This window comes from Pelodiscus sinensis, chromosome 17 (assembly GCF_049634645.1).
Source record: "Pelodiscus sinensis isolate JC-2024 chromosome 17, ASM4963464v1, whole genome shotgun sequence".
Taxonomy (NCBI): domain Eukaryota; kingdom Metazoa; phylum Chordata; order Testudines; family Trionychidae; genus Pelodiscus; species Pelodiscus sinensis.
In genome coordinates this window covers 26,234,617-26,261,779 of record NC_134727.1, presented here as the reverse complement: position 1 = coordinate 26,261,779, position 27,163 = coordinate 26,234,617, and the positions used below count along the sequence as shown (strand labels likewise).

At 41.0% G+C, this 27,163-nt stretch overlaps 1 protein-coding gene and 1 long non-coding RNA gene across 8 annotated transcripts in view; one reads left to right on the top strand and one right to left on the bottom strand.

Annotated features, from left to right (window-relative positions):
* Positions 1-27,163, bottom strand: part of RAPGEF6 (Rap guanine nucleotide exchange factor 6) — a 239,641-nt gene that overhangs the window by 207,224 nt on the left and 5,254 nt on the right. Inside the window, exon 1 of one of the 6 annotated variants that reach the window (XM_075900362.1) lies at positions 20,759-25,848. The exons of 4 other annotated variants lie outside the window; for them this stretch is intronic. The gene's annotated coding sequence lies outside the window, so the exon portion shown is untranslated. Of the gene's footprint in view, positions 1-17,572; positions 18,238-20,758; positions 25,849-27,163 lie in introns of those variants that run through there. One more of the 6 variants, XM_075900360.1, reaches the window with a different exon arrangement.
* The window catches only part of LOC142818731 (uncharacterized), a 37,208-nt gene continuing 31,012 nt past the window's right edge, over positions 20,968-27,163 (top strand). For both annotated transcript variants that reach the window (XR_012896356.1, XR_012896357.1), the window contains exon 1: positions 20,968-21,106. This is a non-coding gene — a long non-coding RNA (uncharacterized LOC142818731). The remainder of the gene's footprint in view (positions 21,107-27,163) is intronic.

The following is a 27,163-nucleotide window of genomic DNA, read 5'->3' as shown; positions in this document are numbered from 1 at the left end:
GGCTCTCAGCCTTGCCTCCACCAGCTTGGCCAGACTCCCGCAGGAGGGCTCCCAGCCGCTGGCCACCCCACAGGGCTCCTGTCTCTGGTCCTCCACCGGGTCTCTTTTTTTCCAGCAACACATGTGGTCCTGATGGATCACGGATGTTGCTGAACCAGGGAGACCCTGTTGAGAGAGGTTCAACCTGTAATAGATAAGATTCTGATAATGGTAGATTCTAATCGTGCTTGCACATGCACACACACACACACACACACTTTTCTAGATGGAAAAATATCTGAACAATCCTACCCTCCATCGTGGACCAATACAAAAGCTCAGTAGAAAGCAAATGGATAGCTTAAGATAGAAAAAGCAAAGGTATATGAAGTTTCAGAATAAGGATACTGATATTGGGATGTAAATTTATCATCTGTGTATCAGGTAAGCCCAACATGGAATATACCTCAATGACTTTCTTAGGAAAGTCTCCTTTTATTAATTATTCCCCTTTAAACAAGATTTGCAAAAAACAGAAAAAAATTACACAGACGTATTATCACTTCACATTGCAAAGCAAGAAACAGCTGCATCTATACGTTCTAGACAGACTGCTCTTACATACTAAAATCTCCTCCTTGACTTTTTTTTTTTTTTAAAGGGGGGGTGCTAAACGTTAAAAATTCAGACTTATCTATACCTTAAGTATGTGGAGTAACTGAAATGCTGACCTCACAAGTTCAGGACAATGAAAGCTGAAGCAAAAAAGAAACTTGGAGGAGGGCGCTGTTGGCATTTGTTTGAACTGAAATCAGTGTGCTGAAGAATGTATATGTATTTAAGATTTAATACCCTCTTTGGCTACAGTATCAGCCAGAGCCTTCAATTGTGAATAAATACCTCAAAAGGTTCTCCAGAAGAACCAGATTTGACATTCATGATAGGGTAAAAACAAGAAATATTTAAAAAAAGACATCTTTTATGCTCACTTTAGGTAAGTTTTTTAACAGCGTTTTTAAAAAACCTGATTTCAGTTTATGTTTAGTATAATAAAATGGCTTCACTTTTGCTAACATTTGAAAGGGACTTCTGCTTTTGAGACAGCAGCTGAGCCAATATGGTAGTCTCTTTTTGAGATGCCTATAACTGATGAGTGTATAGATGAGAAATTAGGCCAATTCTAGCAAGGAACACTCTCTGGCAGTGGCTACACGTGAGGTCTCTATCTCCATCGACGCCAACACAAGTGGCCTCAGTGTGGGCCTGGGCACGCTCCTTACATCGGACTCCCTGATCTTCTTCATGGAGATGTTGCTTGATCTCAAAATGTCAGGCACCATTACTGATGGAGATCCTCCAAGTTACCCAGTCCTTCACCTGCCTCTTCCAGGTATCACTGTCAATGTTGCACTTTGCCAACATGTTCTTAAGGACATCTCTGTGGCACTTCCTCTGCCCGCAACGAGATCTTGTCCTGGTACTCAGCTTGTTGCAGTTGGGGTGTTCATGGAGCACTAGTACCTTTACAGCGAGATGGCCACACCTGTCTTTTTTAGGCGGGCAAGCTGCATGTCACACTCAACTCATACGGTTGACTCTTCGTAGCCACGTGGACATGGTGGCAAGCACATCCTGGTTCCTAATCTTGGTCAATCAGCTGAACACCTTGCAGGTAGCAAGCCGAAGATTCTTTGGCTGATGAGGGGAACGTCCTTCCTCATCCTCGTGTCACGTGGCCAATAGCAGATCCCTTGTGGAGATGGTGGATGAGCTGTGATCCTGACACCTATCGGATTCTGGTGAATAAACTCCTGGGACCTGTGCTTCAAGACACAGCCTTCCAGTCATCTCAGACCTCCTTGCCGTTGGTTCTAGGATGTGCCTTGGTCAAGCATCATGAAGTTGTTGACGTGCAACGGTGTCCCCACGTAAAAAAAAAAATATCATGCACAGGCTCTTCCTTGGATAATTGCCTTAATAGTCTTACTAAGTGTCTGTCATTTAAGTGTTAATACAGACCTTGCCTGTATACAACTCAAGGAAGAAAATGTCAGGGAGGAGGTGAAACAGTTGAAAGTTGCCACAATCTCCCTCTGCTGTAGACCACAAAAGCGGAGTGCTGCCCAAAAAATGGGAGAAGAGAACCAGGAGGGAATACAGTAAGACAGGACTAAAAACATAAAATGGAACAGAATTGCAGGGATTTTAATTTGATGTGAGACAAAAGCTGAATTCTTCTGGCTCATATAGTAGATTCCTCAAATTTAGACAAACAGATTTTTAAAAAAGCATTTCTTGGAGTACAGTCAGAAGATTATATAAGAAACAAATGGCAGGCTTCATTCCAACCTTTTGTGATTGCTTGCCTCATGATGTCTCAGCATGCACCTCTGTACAGATGGAATGCGTCTTGTATTTAAGAATTCTGTCATTCTCAAAAAAGACTGCATCGTCACCCATTCAAGGGCATATCAGGGACGAGGAAGTGTTACTCAGTGTGGTTCATGTTTTTCCTTGCATCCCGCTTTCTTAATTCATTGAAGACTGGAATCTGCCTTATTTCCTTTATTCTCTGCTTACAGCCAACTGTAAAAATAGTTGTTCCCACTTTCCCAAATTCTTTCCATATGGTGTGAATGACAGAGACAGGAAAAAATAAATTTAAATTATTTTATCTTTCCACAAGTTTATCTACTCAGAGACATGTTCATTGATGCCGGTGCAAGAATTGTAATGTACACATTGTCTGCTAGATTCCTACTCTAAAAAGAAATCATGTTCAAAGTTAAAAATTATGCTGGGGGCACCACAGGAATCCCCTTGGCTAATAGGGACAGGATGAAATATACTAAATGAACAATCCTATCCACACCTCTTCCACAGTCAGCGCTATTCGCACATACACACATGCACGCACAAGGAATTCAAGCCAACTAGCTCAACATTGGTGAAGTTTTTCAAGCCTGATACACAAGCTACACCCTGCAAAATGACACAGTAGTGATCCAAAAAAGCTTGAAGTGTACAGAATTAAACACCAAGACTTGATCAGTGAGGGACTGGAATTTGCAGAACAGGTGGACCATATGAAAACGTCTTACAGAGCATTCTGCAGAATGAAATAGCTGAAGTAGTACTAGCAAGAGATGCAATGACACCATGCCATTAGGGATGTAAAAATATGTTTATTTAGATAAACATGTAACCTCTGTAAAATTCAGCGATTACAGTGTCACACATGGTGCGCGTGGGGAGATGGCTTATAAGCCATCTCCCCATGCATACCAGTTCCCACGGAGCTACTGTACCCTTCCCTCTCACTGCTCCAGCTTGCCCCCCCCCCCCGCCGTTGTTGCCTCTGATACATGGGTCAACCATGTACATGTTTACACTTTCATATTCCTACATGCCACAGGTACAATAGGTACCATATATATGTATAGGCTCAAAAGGACTGGAGGTATCTCCTATACAACTAAGCCAGGCTACTAATTGTCATTCAGGGTGGAGTCTGGCCAGGAAATGAAGTGTTTGTATGAAATAAACTGGTTCAGCAACTTCAGAGCCACAATATTCAATTAAATTATCATCCTCTGTTGGAGAGGTTAAGAAAACCTAGAAACAAAATCTGATTATCTTGAATATAACATTCCCAAAGACAGTATTTGCTTTCCATTTTTACTACCATCTCTCACTTTCCTATCACTAAGTTAGTCTAACATGAATTGTAAATTCATAGGGGATAAGTGCCTGATGCACCTGTAATGAACCATGTTCCTCAGTAGTGCAAATCAAGCACCTCACTTTAATGCAGTGCAAATGGATCCCAAGCTGTGGTCCATACAATAACTGGTGAACCATGGAAAGCCGGCTTGTCACGTGGTGCTGGGTTTCTCGTTTCCAGTTATTTCTAGAGGTTACCTGGATTTCTAACCATCCATGTGTCTACTGCTAGCAGCATGAGAGGAAGCTCAGAGGTTCAGGAAAGAAAAGGAAGATGGGACTGATGGACAACATCTGGAGGGGAGAATAATTCCAAAAAAAGAACAGAAGGTGGAAAGATCAGAGTAAAAAGTAGCCAGAATATTTATTCAAAACTACATAAAAAAATGGATACTTTTAAACAAAATCAACAGCAGGACTTATGAATGGGGTATTAGGAATTGCAAATTAGAGCTGTAAAAGACTAAGTATATACTAAGTTACTGCCCACTTTGAAAGTTTTTCCCCATTGTTTTTAATGCATACAATTTATCCCTTCAATTAAATAAATTATTCCTTTTTTATTAATATAGATCCCAGTGATCTTTGCACTCCCAGTGATCTCTGCAGACACACATTCACACACACAGGACTGATGCATTTACCAAGTAAGTTTTTCAGGACAGGAAGTGCCTATTTGTGTGTGATAAAACAGATGCTAGCTCAATAGAGTTAATGGCTGTAGATACTGCCACAATATTTATAAAGTTCCTATCAAAGCGTGTAGATGTTAAATGTAGATTAATTGGCTAATCGAAGAGTTGATGCAATTTGCATCGACAATTCGATTAGTCAGTAAGGGCACTGGTGGTTCTTTGGAGCCAGATCTTGCGTTTTCTTGCAGTCGATCTTGATGCCATAAAAGCAAAAAAACAATGATTAAAACTGGAAAAATAAAATCATATTCTTCCAAGTGCCATATCGCCAATTTCTTTAATAGAGCTCAAGCATGGAACTTATGGCAGCATTATTGGCCAAGTCTACGGTATTTGAGGTTATATATGTCAATTTCAAAATTATGAGATTAAACTAAGATAAGTGCATCAATTTTTTATAACAACCGAAGTACTTTGGTAAATATAGGATTTTTATAGAAGGTCACTGCTCCAATATGAGGAAGAGATTGCACACATGCAAACTTAAGCTAGGTGATAGGCATGATGCAGATAAAAATAGGTTGTTGAAAGCAGTTCACCATCCAAACACTACTACCTGCTATAGAAATATTAATCCAAAGTTGTATAACTATTGTAATGAATGTCCCATTACTAGAGCAATAGATTTTTCTCATATGTAACACAAGTAGCCTCCACACAATATGCGCACTTAAAATGGTCCTTTTGTCTAATCTATATTTGTTCCTCTCTGTATGCAGTGAACTAAACACCATTCAAGGTTAACAGAAAAACAACAGCTGCTGTTTTGCCACAGGTATCTCAAGCACTAAGGAACTAATTCAGAGAAAAACATTACTTTGATGCAAGTTTTTTCACCATAATATTAATGCTAGGATTTATTTAAATAGTTTAGAAATTCTGCATAATTTACATGACCATCATATACAATTAAGATTTTGTTATGCATCACTAATGACGTCTACATAAAAAGTGAGCAAATAAAAAACATTAAGTTGGGAAGGAAATTAAATGTTGTGCAATAAATATTAGCAAGTCAACGCAAGCTCTGATATCAGGATGATGAAACTCTTGTAACCACTGTATACTCAGCTAATAGCGAATATATTAAACTCTGTCACCTGTATGAAAAGCCATTTAGAGCAAAAAAAATTAAATCACCACTGTAATGGGCCACCATGCGTCATGAAAACTGGCTTATGAATATAAATATGCATAACATTAGGAAAAACTTCCTAATTGTCCAACCTAAAACCCCCTTGATGCATTTTAAGCGCATTGCTGCTTCTCCTATCATCAGAGGTTAAGGAGAATAATTTTTTCCTCTGCTGCTTGTAACTTCCATTTATGTGCTTAAAAGCTGTTATGTCCCCTCTCAGTCTTCTTTTTCCAAACTAAACGAACCCAATTCTCTCAGCCTTCCCTCCGTTACCCCGAAATAGCTATTCCATGTCTTTTGAGCACACCCATTATTTTGAAATGTAACTGGCTCGCTATTCCGATGTCCCTGTAAACCTCCTTCTACAAGGAGTAAGGGATGTTTTGAATAGCTATTTATTTCAAAGTAAGTGCTGTATAGACAGCGCCAAATTTTGAAATAAGCTATTCCAAAATTAACGCGAAATAATCTATGCAATTTGCGTAGCTCAAATTGCATAGCTTATTTTGAGCTACAGATGCAGTATAAACCCAAACTGTTTCCATGGTATCAAACATTTTAATTTTTTGTGGCTAGATTCAGGAGCTATTCACAAAATTACCAGAAGAGGTGGGTATGGTAGGCCCTCACTCCTTTATTCCCAATAGACAGTCGCTAGGGTACTTGCCTGGAATATGGGAGACCCAGGTTTGAATTCTCCAATGTTCCACTCCCCCAGGAGAGCATTATACTACTGAGCTAGAGAGCCATTCGCTCACTCTCGGTATAAAATTCTTAAATAGTCATAGGGCCAAAGTGGAACAGCAGAGGTAGAATCTACCACAGCATAGTCAAAAACGTGACACACTCCCACTTCAGCCCCTTTCCGTGTCCCCCTCCCGCCCAGACCCCGCACCCTCAGCCTGCTCTTGCATTATACCTCCTGCCCAGACGCTGCACCCTCAGCCCGCTCCTGTAACCTACCACCCACCTATACCTTGCACCCCCACCCACAGCCCCCTCCCTGGCAGCCCCTCTTGCACTGAACCCTTCATTTTCAGCCCCACCCCAGAGCCTAAGGGTCCCCACAAAATCTACTGGCCCCAAGTCCCCAGAAAAGTTAGTCTGACTCTGGGGGGGACCCTGAGACTTGACACACACATCCCACAGGGCTAGAATGCGAAGGGAAACCTCAGCACCCCAAGTTGCGTGAGTCTCTCTCTTGCATGTGACCTGCCCTCCCCAACTGATTTTTCTGCAGGTCAGGGGCCCTGAATTTAAAAAAAAAAAAAAAAAAAAAAAAAAAAAAAAAAAAAAAATCCTCCACCCTTGGTATAGGCTCAATCAGAAAAATAATCCAAGACAAAAAAAAAATTAAGCTTGCATCTTCACAGATGGGGAAAACAGGTGATGGTCCCCAATCAGACCAAGGCCACTGACTGCATCAGTATTCAGGAATTTCTGGCTCCTGTGCTCTGTCCACAAGATAATGCAACTACCCATGCTCCATCTACCTATTTTCCACACAGTGGAACAACTCAAGAGACTGATAAGGATGCACATTAGGAGAGGAGTGGAAAAGAAAGGGAGGGTGGATAACTAGGGACACTCTGCAAGATACTCAGCTTCTAACCAACAATAAACAGAAGTGTGGTACCCCAGAGATTGGTCCCACAACTAATGCAACGCTTTTTCAGCGCTATCCAATTTTGTCCTATAAAGGTCACACCAAACCCCCTCATTATGAGGAGAGATTAATAAGACTGGGACTTTTCAACTTGAAAAAACACACAACTATCGGGGTATTGATAGAAGGCTACACCACCATAACTGGGGTGAAAAACATAAATAAGAAACTGTTATTTATTCCTTTTTATAATACAAGAACTGGGGGAGAGAGGTCACCAAATGAAATTAATAGGAATCAGGTTTAAAACAAACAGAGACTTATTTCTTCATACAACACTGAGTGGAGCTGTGGAACTCTTTGCCAAGAGAAAGTTGTGAAGTCGAACACTAACAAATTTCAAAAAAGAATTAGATAAATTCATGGAGGATAAGTCCATCAATGACTATTAGCCAGGATGGGTAGGGATGTTGCTCCTGCCTAGCTTCCGTTTGCCAGAAACTGTGAATAGGTGACGGAAGATGGATTATTTCATGATTTCTTTTAATTCCCTCTGAAGCACCTGGCATTGGCCATTGTCAGAAGACAAGATACTGGGCTAAACTGACCTGTCATCTTACCCTTTACGGCCATTCCTATTCTCATGTTCAAGTATTTTTAAGTAGCCTCAGACAGAATTAAAAGGAATATTTCTGCTTTTTAACAAAGACATTTAACAGTTATTTTCTGAAAGTGAACATGCCTAATATTGAATTTCCATAAATAGCATGAGTATGTGTTTCTTAGAAACAAGGCAATGAATTCACCTAGCAAACAAGCTTTCAACATATCCATTCAAATTAAAAACTGTGGACACGCATACAGTGCTGAAAAACAAGATATGAAATAGAGAATTGAAAAAGTGGTCCAATATGGTTATAATGTAATGATCTTGGAAGGGTGATGCTTTCATCTGAAGAGATGGAGGATTCCTACTCCTATTCAGGAGACTGATGATGATAATAAATACAAGGGTCCACCATTTTGGTCAACAGAAATGTGTGCGCGCACACACAGGGTACGTCTACACTAGCTCGTTAGTTCGAACTAGGTAGGGTAACGAGGAGTAATGGTAGTTCGAATTAGGATCTTTAATTCGAACTACCTATTCCATGCCATGTGTAGCTGCGGGCACGGAGTTCAGACTACGGGGGATTTTAAAATGGCGGCTCCCGGGAATATACAAAAGAAGCCCGAGATATTTAAATCCCAGGTTTCATTTGCAACTCCGCTTGCCCTCATTACCCTACCTAGCTCGAACTAACGTGCTAGTGTCGACGTACCCATACAGTGTTCTGGAGCATTCTGTTAAGATCAAGCGTGACTATACTATGTGCTTTAGTGAAGAAAATTATTTTTGTTTCAAGAAAGTAGCACATCTTTAACAGAATAGAGTCTCATTGAATGAACAGACTTCAATGGACTAGTTAATTATTTCCCAGGAATGCTGACAAAACTGGAAAGCTCAGTATCAAAAGATTTTCCCCATAGCCAAATTTGACTGTATAATCTACATAATTATTCAGGTATTTATCTCTGAATGCTTAACATGGTTTAGAAAAACAAAAGAATATCAGCATTAGAAACACAGTGCTGATCAAAGATACCATGAAGAATGAAACTTCTGATTTGGGAGGCTTCATTTCCTTTGCAAAGAGACCCGTAAAATGAACAATGTAAACTCATTCAGATAAGTCTTCAGTAGTTGTCAAAACACGTGCACCAGAACATCTATTCTGAGAAGAAAACAGATCTGATCACAGACAGCCACTCTCCTAGCTAGAATTTGCAGAGGGGGCCGCTCTTCTAAGGAGCGACCACTGTCATCTTTGGATTCAAGGAAAACATAACTCAGTAGCACTAGACAGAGTCTTATCTAGTGTTTTAGGCACAGAACTAAGAACTGGGGAATGCCTCTCAATCAATACACTGCCAGACTTCGCCTATGGCTGTCATTATGTCACTACACTTTCTCCGAGAATACCACACAGGCTCAATTAGGCCCTAAATAACTTTACTAAATATGTACAAAAATGCCAGGTTAATATATATACACACAGCTGTTCTTGTGGGTTTCTAGCTGCCTCTACAACAAAAAACACATTAAACGCCTCTCGACGACATTAAACAGTTGAAGTGATATCACCGTATTTCTATAAACTTTAAATGCTGACAATTATCTTTGTGCTTACTTTTGTGCACCTACGCTCCTTTTTTTACAGCTGGAAGCATATCTATGTAGAACTGAAGCTGCCACCTCATCTCCTACCATATTCATTACATGTAGAATGAATCAATTCATTCAATGTACAACTGCCAACCTTCCCCCCAAATCCTCATCTGTATGCGTAGGATATTGTGTGTTTTGGTGGTGGGAGAGAGAGAGTATTAAAAGATCCCAATCTTTTGTTCAGGCTCCAGAAATGCAAAAGCTGGCTGAGACAACTATAAAAAACAAGCCAAATCTTCAACTGCAGACAATTAGCTAGGAAAAAGACAATTCAATTTTAAATTTTCAAGGAGAAGTTTTGGTTTTTAATAGCAGTTTTATTAAAAACACCTTAACAGGATTTCTTCATCAAACCACTGCCTATATAAGTGGTATAAAGTTTTGGTTGTGGAATACTGGTCTAACTTCTATGCAGAGTGCAGATTCTGCAGTCTGAACAGCTTCCATCTCAGGAGAAGAGAGCAGATCTGTCCTCTGCATAGATCAGAGGTGGGCAATAGTTTTTTTTTGGGGGGGGGGGAGAGGGAGGAGACACTCCATGATTTTGGAAAGTGGTCAAGGGCCACACTTTTCTGTGGAGGAGGTACAGGTCTAGGATGGTGCAGAAGGGCACTCAGGATAGGAGACTGGGGAGCAGGAGATGATGTGAGGTCTGAGAGGGAGTTTGGGTAAAGGAGGAGGTTGTGTGACCTGGGTCAGGGGATTGGAGAGTAGGGTCGTGGGGGGGAGGGTATGGGTACAGGAGGCCCCCGCTTTGCGACAGTCTGAGTTACGATCCCCCACACTTACAGCCTTTTCTGTAAGTGCAGAAGGGGCCAAAATCAACTGACTTACATCCTCGGTCCCACATTTACGATGGCATACGACCCCTGTCATAAATGCAGACTCGAATTACGACACCCCCAACTTGCGATGCAATCTCCGGAACCAATAGCACTGCAAGTCGAAGGCAGCCTGTACTGGAATAGATTCTGGCTTGGGTGAGGGATACAGGAGGGGGTACAGGGTCTGGCAGGAAGTTTGACCTGGGGTAGAGGGTACAGAGGGTTTGGAAGGTGACCTGGGGGAGGCAGTTGGGGTGCATAATGGACTGGGGTGCCAGAGGCATGCTCTGGCCAGGAGACACTTACCTAAGTGTCTCCTGGCCAGCAGCCCTGCACCACCCCCAAGACAGGTTGGGCTCCCTGCCTGCTGCAGTCCCAGGTCACTTTAAACTGTAGGCCAGTGCTATAGGCTATTCCCCTTCCGGGAGCTGTGAGCCACATGAAGAGAAGAGACTTGTGCTCCTCTCATCCCCCAGGCCAATCTCTCAGCTCCTATTGAAAAACTTGACGTACATGCTTCTCAACTCGAAAATATTGTAATATTGTACATGCTTCTCAACTCGAAAATATTGTAACAGGAAGTTGGTTGTAAGTACGGATGGTCGTAAGTCAGTGTGTTCTTAAGTTGGGGAGTGGCTGTACTCTGTTAAAAACAGCATCATCAATTTCCAAGTCACAAAGATTAGAAGCAGGTACTCTGGAATGCTTATGGACCAATGTTACAATACTGAAAGCACAAGACAGGAAACTAGCTAGTGCCTGTTGCTCTACCAAATTATGCCAAAGAACAGGATGACATTCTCCTTAAGCACTTATTTAACTTGTAAGTAAAAGACAATTATCATTGGGAATCTTCAATCTGAAATATGTTCTGGAAGTTGCATGCCACTAGTATTAAAACATCCTTCACTTTACTAATAATTATTGATGATAAAGTTCTAATTCAAAAAGTGCTGCATCCAACATGGAGCAATTCTCTATTACACCTCACCTTTCTTGACAGAATGCAACTGGATCACAAAAGAAAATTAATGGTGGTTGAGATGTAAGTAATTATGATTTGACCCAAATTGACTAAAAAACAAATGAGGAGTCCTATGGCACCTTAGAGACCAATAGATTTATTAGAACATAAGCTTTTGTAGGTGATGAAATGGGTTTTACCCACAAAAGCTTATGTCCTAATAAATCTGTTAGTCTCTAAGGTGCCATAGGATTCCTCATTATTTTTGCAGATACAGACTAGCACAGCTACCCCATGAGCTAAATCAATTAGAAGATTTTAAACAGAAAAATATGACTGATAATTGGGAACTAGCAACTCAGGAAAATGTTAAACAGTATCTACTGAAGTTAAGTATTTTTAAATCAGCAAGTCCAGATAACTTACATCTGTTCTAAAAGAACTGGCAGAGGCGCTTTCTGGACCATTAATGCTGATTTTCAATAAGTGTTGGAACCCTGGGAAGTTTCAAAGACTGGAAAAAAAAGAGGCAGTCTTGACGAAGGGTAGAACAAGATGACCCCTTTAATTATAGGACTATAAGCCTGATATCAATTCTAGGCAAAATAATGGAACTGCTGATAAATAACAATTAGTAAAACAATAGGAGGATTATATAGTTAATGCCAATCAATATGGGTTTATGAAAAATCTCAAACTAAACTCTAATTTCCTCAAACAAATATCAAGTTTGATAAACAGCACTGATGCATTTCTGTAAGTCATGGTACTGCATGACATTTTGATTAAGAAACCAGAACACAACAATACAAAATCCACATGGCACAGATTCAGTGGATTAAAAACTGGCTAACTGTAGGTCTCAACGTATAACTGTAAACACGGAATCATAATGGAGCAGATAGGAGTCCTGTCTAATTATTGACTGGAAGACAGCCCTGTCAGATTTGACATCTGATCTAGAAGATGCCACAACAGAGTAACAATTCTTAAGTAGATTAACAGAACTTAAAAGCAGCTGCTCTACCAACAACAGAAATATAGACTCCCCCTGAAATGAGCTACAGATGGCTGACCTCTAGTAGAATATGCCTACCTCAAGAGGAAAGGGGTAGTTTGTTCAATGCATAAGAGGTCTTAATACAATCTGAAACCCACAATGAAAGCCTATGAAACAAGATAGCTTGACCTCTAAAACTATTACCAAGAGACACAAAAAAAAAGCCTGTGAGAACCATGGAATGTCTTTTTCTCCCCTCTAGAGAAGATGACATAGCTTGAAAAATACAGAAGGTATGAAACCTGGCTTCCACAGGAGAGAGTTGTGGGGTTTGCGGGGGAGGGGGAAAATCTGGTAAACATGTAAGTAGATACATATGAAAGACCAAAACAATTTCCAGCAACAATCTCAAATGTTGTTTGAGTGTAATTCTCTCCTTATAGTGTTTGTGGAGCCTGCCAAAACCTGTACTTTGCCCATTTTACAGCAATGGGAAATGCTGTTTTTATGGAGAGTTGGAATAATGAACTTGCTGACATAGATTCCAAGGGTGTGTCCTTAAAAAGGACAGACACACCACACAAGTCCCACACAGGAAACGGTTCCTGATTGCCCTAGGGGTGGAAGAGTGCAAAGTTTCCTACATCCTACCCCCACCCTGCAAGGAACGTGTGGTACTTCAAAGTGCTGTGCGCTCCTCACAGGGCAGGAGGAGGCTTTGCACACTCTCCCACCCCCAGGCCAGTCAAAGCTTGGGGATGGGGAGACTGAACAAAGTTTCCTTCATGCCCTGCCTCTGCCCTGCGAGGAACGCATGGCAATAAGAAAAGTGCTGCGTGCTCCTAACAGAGTAGAGGAAACTTCGTGTGCTCCCCTGCACCCAGGCTCCACAGGGCGGGGGTTGGGTGGAAGAAACTTTGCGCGCTCCTCCCACCCCCAGACCAATCACAGCTTGGGGACGAAGGAGTGCGTGAAGTCTCCTCCAGCCCTGCCAGGAGTGCATGACACTTCAAAGTGCTACATACTCCTGGCAGGGCAGAGGAAACTTCATGTGCTTCCTCCATCCCCAGGCCCTAATGGGCCTGAGGGTGGGAGAGCAGAGGCCACAGAGGCCTTTTTGCCCACCCCTTGTCTAGTGAGAGAATTCTCCCATTTCAGAAATACATACTGTAGAAAATAGGGATGTAAGCGACTAATCAAGTCACTACTTGACTACTCTCCCCTTCCTCCCCTGCCCCTGCCTCTGTATCAGAGGCAGCAAGGGGAGCAGCACTGTCTCCACAGTGGGAGTAGGGTTGACAGATGTCCGGTATTCACCCAGACAGTCCGGTATTTGTGGGTTCCACCTGGTTTTAAAAAAAAAAAAAAAAAAAAAAAAAAAAGGAAATGTCCGGTATTTCCTGTTTCCATCAGATGGAAGCCCAGCGGGGACAATTTTCCCCTGCTGCATCTGGCACGGGTGGGGAAGTGAGGAGCATGGCAAAGGGAGGCAGGAAGGGATATTTCCTGGGCACCACACTGGGGGGGGGGGGGGGGGGCGGCGCCAGGCTGGGGTGGGAGCGGAGTGCACGCTGCTCTGGCCCACATGACCAGCAGAGACCTGGGAGCTGGCCACATGATGCCTCTCTCTACACCAGCCGTGGCCAACCTGCGGCTCAAGCCGCATGCGACTCTTGCCCCCGAAAAGTGCGGCTCGCAAAGCCGCTTCTGCGCCCCCCTCAACAGCCTCCACCCCACCGCCCGGCTCCTTCTTCTCCTCCTGCCCCCGGGCTCTCTGTGCTTCCCAGGTTCTTACTATATTTAAAAGGCAGAGCTGAAGTGGACTGGGACCCAGCGTGAGCCGGGACTGCTGAGTCCCAGCTTGCACCATCGCCTGGAGCTAGCCCCCTTATCAACTAATCAAGTAGTTAATTGAAATTCCACCAACTACTCGATTAGCTTATTAAGCGCTACTTAACATCCCTACTTGAAAACAGCCTTTCAAGTCCCATTAGTGGATTACTGAGCCCGTCAAGCAAAGATGATCTATCAAATTGCTCTGGGCACCTGGCAAATGAAGAAAAGGACTAGCTCTCCCTTTGCCAGTTGTCTGAGGCTGGAGGCTTTGATTAAAAACACAGCAAAGGATTCGCAGCTCCCCGCCCCACAGCTAATGCATTGCCTGGCAGTTGTCTGGGGTTACTGCATATATTTAAAGGGCTCACAGCTCACAGTACCGCGACCAGGAGCCATGAGCTATTTAAATAGGATCCTGCTGCCTGAGCCACTGCCTGGGCATTCGGTGGCATGGGCAGCAGGATATAAATAGAAAGTGGCCAGATGCAATTCGTGGGCCAAATCAAAGTTTCAGGCAGGTTGTATCCAGCTCTGAGCTAAATCAGTGGTGCGCAACCTTTTTTCAACCACGACTGCCCTATATTCGTGTCGTGACCCCCAAGATAACTTGAGCAGCATGGTGCGGTGCTTAGATTCAGCTGGCCAGGGCCTGGGCCCGACTGTTGGCAGCCCCCTAGGAAGACATCTGCAACCCCTTTGGGGGTTATGACCCACCGGTTGCACACCACTGAGCTAAATGATCCTGCACTTATGCATATACAGTACACACATATCCACAGAAGGATCTATGCAGACAAATGCTCTAAGAGGAGCTTTGGGTTAACTGCCAATTTATTTTTATGAGACTATATCTGGTAAAACTGTTTCTTGGAGAGCACTGTAACAAAAACATAACATTTCTTATGACAGTACATCCCGTTCTCTCTCTTTAGTTGTAAGTAAAAATTGATACCCAGCCCATCCTTACACATTACTAGGAGTCTATTAAGTAGATTTATTCCAGTTGTTTTTATTTGGCAACAGAATCCAAATTTCAAGAGTACTTGACATGCACTCCCGCCGATAAAACACCTTCCCTCCCCCACCCTTCTTCTATAATTCCAATGTCTAAGGAGTGTTCACCTAGTATGGCTGTTAATGAGGCCTTGGAGTTATGTTCTGCAGCACAGATTTATTTTGCAAAGACTTTTCTAATTAAAAGTCATTTACGTAAAATTTGAAATTTTACTCACGATTAGTAAACTAACCAAAAAGCAAAACACCAGCAATTTAAGACTATAAAATGGGAAATAAAGAAATAGCAAAATGTAAATAAAAAGTCAGAATTAAGTTTTTTTAATAAATGTTTTTAAAACATTACCTACTCTGGAAGCCTGGTTGCTGCATTTGTAGCCTGACAGTACTCCACGGCATTATGCATTACAGAAACTATCAAGATAACAAAATATAAGTACTATAAACAATTTAAGAAGTCAGAAATTATCCTGGATTTTTACTCTTTTCAGAAAAAAAGCTAGATGTGAAGGTAGGACTAACTTCCTTAAAGCAATAGCACTTCACGTGCTGCCACATAAGAAAAAGGGTTCAAATTCTTCACATGCGCCTTCTACCTTCTGAAAGCTTAAAAGGTAGTGCCTTACCACTATACCTTTCAGCCAGAAACTGGGACTATTATGCAAAATTTCATGTTGATGTTCAGAAGCTAGCTTGGGAGAAGAATATCAGGAACTGAATGAGGAAAAGACTAAAGACAATAAAATATTTAAGAATATAGATGAGATTGTTAGCATTTCCACTATATGAATGTATTTTGTTTAACATTTGTTTTTTGGGAACACCTATGCATTTGATGTTCCCATTTTCTAAAAGAAACTATACATGTGAACTTAGAGAAGTGTTTCTCAAAGTGCACTATGGACCCACTTTGAGAACGGTACTAACGGGCCGCTCCATTTTGTTTATGTGAAGGCTCTGCAGACAGAGTCTTGAGGCTCTCATTGGCTCCGGTTTGCTGTCTCTAGCCAAGAGGAGCTGCTGGAAGTAGCTTGGTCTGGGTTGCCGCTTCCCACAGTTCTCCTTGGTTGGAAACAGTGAACCGGAACCAATGGGAACCATGAGGCTCCGTGGTTATGGAGTCTTTAGGTAAACAAAATGGAGCAGCCTATTAGCCACTCTCTCAAAAGCCTTGACTATCCTAGGCCAAGAAATTCGGCCTCAGGTACACAATTCCAGCTATGCAAAATGAGTAGGGACAACTTCTGTCAAACTCTGAAGCGTGTCTTAATTATCTAACACCATGCACAGCCACCTATTAGCAACCATTCTTGAATAGGTTCAGAAATATTTTTATCAAACTTTTTATGTTTAGAAACTAAAGGGAAATTGATCATAAATATATTACTGCAACTGCTCATAGAAAGCAAATGATTGTCAAAAAAAAAAAAATCATGGCGCAATATGAAGTCAAATCATTTACAATAAAAAAAAAAAATCATTCCATTCCTTTCAGCCGCAACCATTCAAATACATATGCTCCCAACACTTTAAAGAGCAGAAATTAAATGCAGCATTTAATCTGCAAAAAAAGTGTTGATAAGTTAGCAAGTCACAACTTAAATGTACCACTATTTACACAGAAAAACATAATGACAACTTCAAAAAAACTGAGCACACTGGTGCAAAATTTCAGGAGGAAATCGCTTATGTTTTCAAGTTTTTTGGCACAGATACACAAGTTCCATCAAGTTCAATGACACTAAAATAAATTTTAAAGAAAGCAAACTCATCTATTTAATACATTGTTTTAATGAATCTTATGGCATGTGAGAGTCTCTCAATTCAGAACAGACACAAGATTTCCACTACAACTCTTACGTATAGACCCAGCAATTAAATTAAGGATTTCTTTCCTATATAAAAAAAACCCAATACACATAGTTCAATTAAAATACAGATTCCTGAATTTCATTACAGATTGGATGCAGAATTGATGGAAACTGTGAGAGTGGCTAACTTGCAACATTTCTCATACCAGACATTTTTATTAATATTGCTGCTTCTCACATTTGCTTATTTAAAAATTTAACTTTATCTAAGCATTATTTTGTTGGCACTCTTAATACAACATATGCCCTAAGGAATACTGAGGTAGAAACATTTGAGACATTAAAAGCTACAAGACGATGCAAGCAGCGATATGTCCATTTATTTTCTGTGATGAAACCACATGGTTACTCAACATCTAATTTTAATGAATCAGACTTGGAAATTATGTTCAGCAGACAAGCAAGCATGGAAGATTACAATGCTTTCTACATAGTGAGTCACTAAACTACAGAAGACAAAGTACAAACTCTGAAAATGCTACAAATAATGCCTACATACATACTGCTGTTGCTAGAATTTGTAATGCACAATAATTTGAGGCCTTCTCGTACAGATGCAATCCTATAAATCAGGCTTTCCAATGCATGAAGGAATCAGTGTAATGGAGATGTGAGAGGAGCAGTGGGAATAGGATACTGAAATACATGCTCACCAGCTGATTTTCGCTGACCCTTGAGTGTGGGCTAGAAAGGTAGGGAAAATTCGATTTCTCCTATAGGTCATCTCCAGAGTTTGACAAGTTTCTACTCTTCTAGAAGAGAAAATAACTCTTTCCGATCCTGTGTGCAAAATCAATGAGCATTCATCACAGTGGTAGAAGTAGTACAGGTTGAATCTCTCTAGTCCAGCACCCACAGGACCTGACTGGTGCCAAGCCAGAGAATTTGACAAACTACAGGAGGTCAATATTGTCTAGCAGCATCACCAACACTTCCATTGCTTAGTGGATTCTTAGAAGACATTTAAGGGTAAATTAAAGCTAAGTAACAGCACAGAACACTGAAAGCCAGGACTAGTGGCTATAAATAAAATTTATGAGACCGCAGCAAACTTGGTCACACCTATGAAAAATGGACATCCAGCTAAATAAAATCATTCCAGACAAAGGATATTTCTGCACCAGTGAGGTTCGAGCTATATGTCTATTTTTCTGTTGGGTTGTGGGACAAAAGGTAAGGACATTCTATGTGGAAACTTCAAAAGAAAAATTAAACCCATCAATTCTGCTCCTATGTTTTCACACTTGCTTAATTTACACAAATACTAATGCAGTCTGAAAAACCATGATTCACAGGTATAGAATTGCCGCTGAATCTTAGCAGGCAAAAAAAAAAAAAAAAAAAAAAAAAACACAACAATACATGTGAGGAGGCATCCTGGAAAAAGAAGTTTGTGATTATTTTGTAGGGATTACATACTAATATATCACAACCATGAGAAGTTATTTTTGAAAGAATTCCATTTTCCAGTAAAGAAAATCTAAGTCTATAGCCAATGAACAAATCTTGTTCAGGCCTCTGTTGTCATGAGAACAGAAAAATACCCAAAACTGTGGCCATCACTTGAAAGAGCTTTGTGTTCCTGTGTTAGGGATGTAAGAAAACACTTATCAGGTAGTCAAGTAGGAACTCAACTAGTCACTTCCCCTCAGAGAGGCAGCAAGGGGGGAACCCCAGCCGATTCCCCCCCAGCACTGTTTCCCTCAGGGAAAGAGGAGGTAGAGGGCAGCGGGGAAATAACACAAGTGGGGATTCAAACAGCTCTGCTCACGCCGTCCAACTAATGCTCCTCACCCTTTGAACTGTACAGGAGCCGCCTTTGGCTCTTGTACACTTCAAAAGAAGAGGTAGAGAGGGAAACCCACATCAGCAGGGCCTGCTTTGGTACCCACTGGCTTGAGTTCCCACTGCCTCTCTCCCTTTGAAATATACAGTAGAAGAGCTGAGGGCGGCTCTTGTACATTTCAAAAGGAGAGGTGCAGAGGGACAGCAAGAGCCCCCCTTATAGACTAATTGAGTAGTCAATGGAAATTCCATCAACTACTCAATCAGATGATTAATCAAAATGTAACATGCCTATCCTGTTACACTACAGGTTATACCTCCCTTAATCAAGACACTCTGGCCCAGTAACATCCATGGTATGGCATGGGTCATGTTGGGAGGAACCTTCCCTGGTCCAGAAAATCCCCTCAATCAAAACCAGTTAGGTCCAGTCTAAGGATGTGAACAACTAGTCGACTATCGGATAAGCGAATGATTATCAGACAGTAAAGTTAACTAGTTCCCCTCCCTTGTTGCCTCTATCAGAAAGAGGCAGCAAGGGGGCGGGGGTACTTCAAAGCTGCAGTGCCGTTTGGAGCCTGGGGCCAGACCCCGGACTCCATGCAGCACTCCAACTTTGAAACACTGCATGCATCCCAGGGCCAGCTGAGGTATCCCCAGGCTGCACGCGGCATTTCAAAGAAGCAGCACCACATGGAACCCAAGAACAGCAGGGGACTCCCCTGCTGACCCCTGGCTCTCCTGCTGACCCCGGGCTCTATGCAGTGCTGCCACTTTGAAACGCTGTGTGGCGCTTGACGCTGGGATCAGTGGGGGTGTCCCCAGCTGATCTTGGGCTCCACGGGGCGCTACCGCTTTGAAACACCGTGGGAAGCATGGGGGCCAGCAAGGGACTACCCCACTGGCCCCATGCGCCCCACAGCGCTTTCGCCTTTGAAGTGTAGCAGCAGAGCCTCCCTATCGACTAACTGAATAGTCAATGCAAATTGCATAGACTATTTCATTAGTCAATTACTCACAATTTAACATCCCTAGTCCAATCTGTAATACCAATTTAGCTTACAGATAAGTCTGCTGAAAGTCTAATTTACCTTTCAAGAGTTTATGGCACTGGGTTACTTTTGGCATTTCACCCAGCTTGAAAGTGTAAGTGAAATGGGAGCTTTTTCTCCTGCTTTCACACATAGTTTGGGTTTACACCACTGTAGGAGATTTTTTTAATCAATTTTTTTCCCAAAGGAACGCTATTTCTATTTAAGTTGCCTCTTCCCTCCTCCGATTTCTGAAATTTGTTTTAAAATGGATTCTCTATGGACGATCTTCACATGGAGACTGGTGTTAAATGTATTTTAAAAACAATCCCAAGCATGCAGTAATATCAAAATTCTCAGTACTGTTTATTCATACTTGGTTAAGTTGCTAATATAAACAACAACTTTGATAGACAGATTAAAAATTAAACAACATATGCTTGGTCAATTACAGTTCCCTAAACCACTAAGTTTATTTTAACAACTAAATCCCTGACCCTCCAAGTTGCTCTATGCAGGTGGAACTATACTCTTGCATAAAACCCAGCTGAAGTCAGTGAGACTGCATGGACACAGATTTCCTGTTCTGAAAAGCTTATGATACAAGGAATTAAATAGTAAAAAGAGAACTGGAGTATTTCTTCCTTCTGTGACCCACACACAAAAAATCATGCAGATATTTGCAAGTAGTCAACAGCAGCCGAACAGCCAAAATACACACTTTCATTTTAGGAATATTATACTTGACCAAGACTCAAAAATACAGATGTATGTTTCTAAACTAAACTAATCCAACAAAGAATGTTAGGAAATCCTCCAATCTATCCATTCAAAAATAGTAAATGTTCAATGAAGAGTCAATGTCACAAGATATAGCAATTGCTACTCTAGTTAAAGTTCCCTGATCAAGCTATTACAAAAATCTTGTATTTGAAAACAAACTTCTTAATTGTGGGATAAAATGCAACATATGTTCTAAGCTCAATTATACTTCAGTTAAGTTTAAAATAGTTTCATTTATACTTATGCAGCCTGGAGCCAGTCTTGAATTCTATTCAGGCGGACACTAAACAAAAGCCACTGTTTGCCAATTTTACCACAGTGATCTCAGTAGTTTATCCTAGAAATTCTAATGGACAAGAGTCACAGAATTTTTATCCTAGAAATTCTAATGGACAAGAGTCACAGAAGCCACCACAAAGAGCGCCGTTGCTGACCATCTCAGAGAAATCAAGGAATGAACGAGACATAGAAAATGAGCTGTCCTAAGGAATATTGGCAGGACAACTGCAAAGTTCACGATGAGCCATTTGATTATTTATACAATGGCATCTAGAGGCCCAAGATGAGAGTGGGGCCCTTTTGTGCAAGGTAACCATGAACACATGACAAGAGACAGCTTAACCTAAGATCTTACAAATGAACTAGAATTAGCATAGAAGAAAACACAGAGGCACAGCCAGGTGTAGTTATAGTATATTAGGTTATACTACAGAGGCTAGAACAAAGAATCTTTTTAGCTTGTATTGGTTAAAACCAGATTCTGAATGTGATCATGCATATTTTTTGCACTACGTATCATTTAATTCCCAGAGCTATCCCATTCATTGCACAATATTTTCCCCATATACCTACTTCTACTAGCTCTGTCCATTGACAGCATCCTTTAAAGCTGCCAATCACTAACTTCAATATGTACCTTGACAATCTCATTTCTCTCTTCGTACTATCATGGGATTCCTGAATTTGTTTACTAGATAGCTCATAAGCCTAACAGCTACATGATATTATAAACTTTACTAATGGTAACCAGATAAAATAAACCAGGAATTTAAGATTGCTAAAGGATTTGTTCTTTTTCAGCTGACTTTAAATGTTTTTCTACTTGCATTCAGAATACAGAGTGACTGCATAGTGGACAAAGTACAGGAACTCCAAGGTCCCCCTCTCCCCCCCCAAAAAAATTTAGTTATTAGTTCTCCATGTCACCTTGAGCGTTCTTTTTCAATTTTCTGCTTTTTATTTCTCCCATGACATAGCATGGACAAAATACTATTACCCCTTTTGACTCATGTATTTCACCAAAGATTATTCAAATTAGGAGAAATTAGTGATGAGCTCAGGTGTTTCTTTAAGAACAATGTACAAAGCCCTTATGACAGGCAGAGATTTCACTTGGTCCTGCTTGGGTGTTTTCAGGTTTTCTTCCAAAGTCCTCTCCTCCTTTGGCAACTTTGCTCTAGTCTTTCCAGATTCACAGGCATGAGGATTTTGCAATGAAGGAAATGTTCAGTGTCTGTGTTTTCCTTTAAGAGAAGCAATGGTCTAGCTTATTTAGGATGCTTACATGGGATTAATACAGCTAAACAATGGGTCATAGTTTACCTACAATTCTTCCCTGTGGAAATCAACTTGAAACTGGTCTGCTGAATCCTTGTTCATGGTTGCAGTTTACAAGCTATCTTCCTTTCAGTAAGGAAGAGTCAGCTAAAACCGAGGCACAGCAGTATTCCTACTGGTTTCCACCCCCTTCCTGTGGCAAGTTTCTCCCTTTTTAGCTTGATTCTTCCATGCAAAGTAGGCACTACAGGTGCACCTATTTAGGACAAGACCTGCTCATTTAACCTTCTCCTGGTTAGGATGGGGGCAAGCCTAATCACGGTTCTGTTTCCCTGAACAAAACAGGAATATATGATAAGAGTGTATTTTCTCATGAAGCTAAGCCCCTTTCAAACAGCACTTAGCCCAAAAAGCTCTGCCCTCTAGGCTTTTCTCATGGCTATGCTTTACTAATATCCCACACAGAAAGATAACAAGTGTTTATTATCACAAGACTGGATATGAGCATTAGTGCTTACGTCTGTGTGACTTCAAAGAGGAATTATTGCCATTCTCTGCTCTGATAAACTGTTCATGGTACAAAACTATGCTGGCAGGTATTTATTAGTAGCAAATTGTCAGCATACCACTCCCTGTCAGCAATCTCAATTTACTGATAAACTCTGTAATCAATGCATAGCTTGTTTTTAAAGGTCCAAGTATGCAGCCCTGCAATTTACAAAATGGATATCAGTCTGAACAGATTTAATCCCTGGAAAGCTGCAGTCACTGCTGTTAATTTGTATTAGTTATGAAACCTCCTGGTTGCAGGCTCACATGCTTTCAAGTTAAAAGCCAATTAAATAGAAAATCATTTTGAATTTAAACATTCCTCAAATAATGAAGTATTTATGTTTTGTTTGGCATTAAGTTTAAGAGAGAGTACAATGAAAAAAGTTGTGTCTTGCATATTATCAATTTTGGTACTAATTTTGGGTTATATTATTAATTGTAAAGTATACCAACCTGAAAATGTTAAAGAATCATTCAAGAAAGCGGGTGTTGCAAAACTTTCTGCAATAATTTCTAATGAGCCAAATCATGGATTCAGCTCTCAGCTTCAAGAAACTGGCTGGATGAGGTGTGCAGCTATTAAGCTTGTGGACACCAGGAAATTCAGTAATATCGTTATAAAGGAATTAACTTTCAAAGCAGTGTCATCATTCCAGTTACAGTGACCACACATTGGGAGTTATCCTGGAATTGCTATTCTTATACCTCGGCTAGTCAATTTCCCTATATAGACAAAGGTAAGCATATGTCTCAGGGTTTATGTACTGAGTTGTACCATTGATAAACATGTACCTGAGTATTTGCAGGATCAGGATTCAAAACTGCTACTGCCAATATTATTATTCATGGGGGGAGGGAGGGGAGAAGACTAGCTATCTCCTGATATGGAATGTTTAACCTTTTAATAGGCCCCCCAACATAAACTTTAAATGCCAGCTTCCTTAAAACTACCAAAATATCACAACTACAATATATTGCATCCAGAAGAGAGATTTTTTTGCACTAAATTATTACTACCCCTCTTTCAGTTTGAGTTCCAGAATTCTCATTTCAATAAAAAAAAGTTTCTAAGACAACAAATTAGAACCAACATATCACTCTAACAAGAGAGGGGCAAACCAAGACATAGGTTAAGGAATAAAAAACTCATGGCAAGAATCACATGTCCAGCATGAGGCCTCGTGTACTTAGAATAGAGAAGATAGAATTTGTATTACATACAAAATCAGAATATGTAATTCAACACAAAAAAAATCTTTTTAGTTCTAAAAGACATTTATGAGCATCCAATACTGTTTGCAGAGATTCAGATAAAGTTATTCAAGAAATTAAGTTAACATAGACCCTGTTAAGCACTGCGTGCACCATACAGTTTTCAAGTGAGGTACTGAAAAAAAAAAGCATTTTACCAATCCCATATTTCACCTACTAAGCTTACCAAAAATTAATAGATGCATGAAAAAACTATTTTAAAAAGCCGGTTATTTCTAGAAACAAGAAGCAGATGTTCTCTTCTATTTGTCTCAGCTGTGCTGCTATACAGCAGAGTCTCTGTTATGCTGCCAGCAGCAATATTTATTTATTTATTTATTACAGCCATTTTATTGTGCCCTTCACTGTAATTTCTGGGTACACTACAGTATCTGGGTTCAGTGTTTATGTTTAGATTAATGCAAAAATGTCTTATGTCTTAAAAATATCCTGACACTGCTCAGAGATCTTTATTAGTACAACTCTTAAACAGATTACAGTGTAATTTTTTTTCCTTTCATTGTCTTAAAAAAAGTGGAAGGGAGATGGGGAATGAAGAGAAACAGGATTTGTTTCCAAATAAGAGACATAGTAACATTAACCTAAACCCAGAAATACTTGATGCATCTGACAAAGTGGGTCTTTGCCCAGGAAAGCTTATACTCCAATAAATCTGTTAGTCTGTAAGGTGCCACAGGACTTGTCGTCGCTTATTGCAAATACTGTAAACTAAACCATTTCTTATTACAAACAAGCTTTGTCGATAAATAATCTGATATCGGGGGCAAGATGGTTTCAATAACAAATCACACTAGCTGAGGATCTGTCCCCATGACAACAAACTATGTGGCACAATGCAAACAAGCTTCTGTGCTTAATCATTCCATGACAGCTCAGACTGATCACTTTTGACACATGACTTTTCCATCTTAGTCAAAACACACGATAAAACCAGGTTCCAAGTTATCCCTTATATTTGGTATAAAGTAAATCTCGGAATAATTTTAAAAGATTTTGTAAAAGACAGACAAAACAGCAGCCAGATTTGCTTCAGACATGCAACACTGCCATGAATATGAGATAAGTGGTCCATATTATCATTAATTTGGCAATACAAACATGAGGGGGAGAATAGCTCAGTATAACAGAACCAGCAATACAAAAATAGAGGTTATACCTCTCTAGTCCACCTGACTAATTCCGAACAAGAGAATTTTCTGGACCATGGAAGGTCAATATTGTCTAGCAGCATTAGCAACACTTCCACTGCTTATTGGGTTGTTACAGGACATTTAGGGTGTGTCTACACAGCAAAGCTTTTTCGGAACAATGGCTGTTATTCCAAAATAACTAGGGGAGCATCTACACAACAATTCCATGATTTCAAAATAATTTTGAAATAACGGATGGCTTATTCAACTTCCGTAAAACTCATTCTACAAAAAAAATGCCTATTCCAAAATAGCTATTTCGAAATAAGGTGTGTGCAGATGCTCCACTTCTATTTTAAAATAGCCCCTCACCAGGGCCATTTTAAGTTATTCCTCCTAGGGCTCTAAATCGAGATAGCATGTCTACATTAGGGAAGCCAGCCACGGACTAATTTTGAGACTTCCCTGCTGTGTAGATGTACTATTTTAAAATATACTATTTCGGAATAACTAATCTGGAATATCTTATTCCGAAATAACTGTGAAGTCTAGATGTAACCTTCGGGGTAAATTAGAGCTAAATAACAGCACAGAACACAAAGCTAAGACTGGTGGCTGTAAACAAACTTTATGGGACCATGAGAAACTTGGCCACACCCATGAAAAGTGGGCATCTGGCTAACTAAAATCATTCCAGACAACGGATGTTTCCATACCAGAGAGTTCTGGACTAGAGAGGCTCAACCTATACAGGCAGTCCCCGAGTTACGCGGATCCGACTTATGTCGGATCCGCAGTTACGAACGGGGCCCTCCCTCTCCCTGGTCTCCAGCAGACCAGGGAGAGGAAGCAAAGTGGCGGAACACGCGGGCAGCGGACAGCCCAGACGCGTCTGGGCTGTCTGCTGCCCACGTATTCCGCCGCTTTGCTCCCCGTCTCCCTGGTCTGCAGACCAGGGGGACAGGGAGCAAAGCAGAGCAAAGCCACGGAGCCCGAGGGCAGCAGGATAGCCACGGCGCGTCTGGGCTGTCCTGCTGCCCCCGTGCTCCGCGGCTTTGCTCCTGATGCCTGTGGTACAGCAGCTGGGGCGCTGCCAGTTGGTCCCGTAGCGCCGCTCTGGGCGCCACTGGACCAACCCAGCAGCACCCCAGCTGCTCTGCCCCAGGTGTCCCCAAGTCAGTCGCTGCTGAAACTGACCAGTGGCTGACTACAGGAAGCCCCTACCCCGGGCTTCCTGGAATCAGCTGCTGATCAGTTTCAGCAGCAGCTGACTTGGGGATGCCTGGGGTTCTTAAGTTGAATCTGTATGTAAGTCAGAACTGGCCTCCAGATTCAGCCGCTGTTGAAACTGATCAGTTTCAGCAGCGGCTGAATCTGGAGGCCAGTTCCGACTTACATACAGATTCAACTTAAGAACAAACCTACAGTCCCTATCCTGTACGTAACCCGGGGACTGCCTGTATTAATAAAAGGCAGCAACAAATCTTTAGCAGATCATCAACATAATTACTTATTTGATATCTCAGAAGCTGGTTATAATGTTTTTCACAAATAAATTAAAATATGACTATATGCAGTACCTATTCAAACAGGAATCAAGTGTCTACATGTTAGCACACAAGTTAGATATATTAAACAATTAATAAGCATTGGAATGTTACTACAAGTATGAAATTTTGTTCCAGAACAGAAATTTCCAGATACCATTGGGAATGAAAATCTTGATCATCTAAGGGGAATGTAGGGAGTGTCTTTCTCTCTGTCAGTTGGGAGCCACATCAGTGAGGGTTTGTTTTGATCTTAACTATTCATAATATAGGCTAAGAAATTACACCCTGATTCAGGAATCAGAGCCACGCCATCAAAAACCTTTCACCTTCACAAAGCTCTACTGGAGTTAGTGGGGATCCAGAGGCCTGCCCAAAAGATGAATCAGGGCCTTAGCATACTTACAAGATATGATTTTTAATTTGACAAGATTAATGTAATGTTTGTCAGGTTATCTTTACTTCTGTTTTAGAAACATATTATTCAAGATGCTTTTATAACTGCCCCAGAGTGTTCTGTTAACAGAAGTGCCAAAAAAACTTGGGCTTACTATCAAAGAATGTTTCAAATATTTTACTTTAGCACT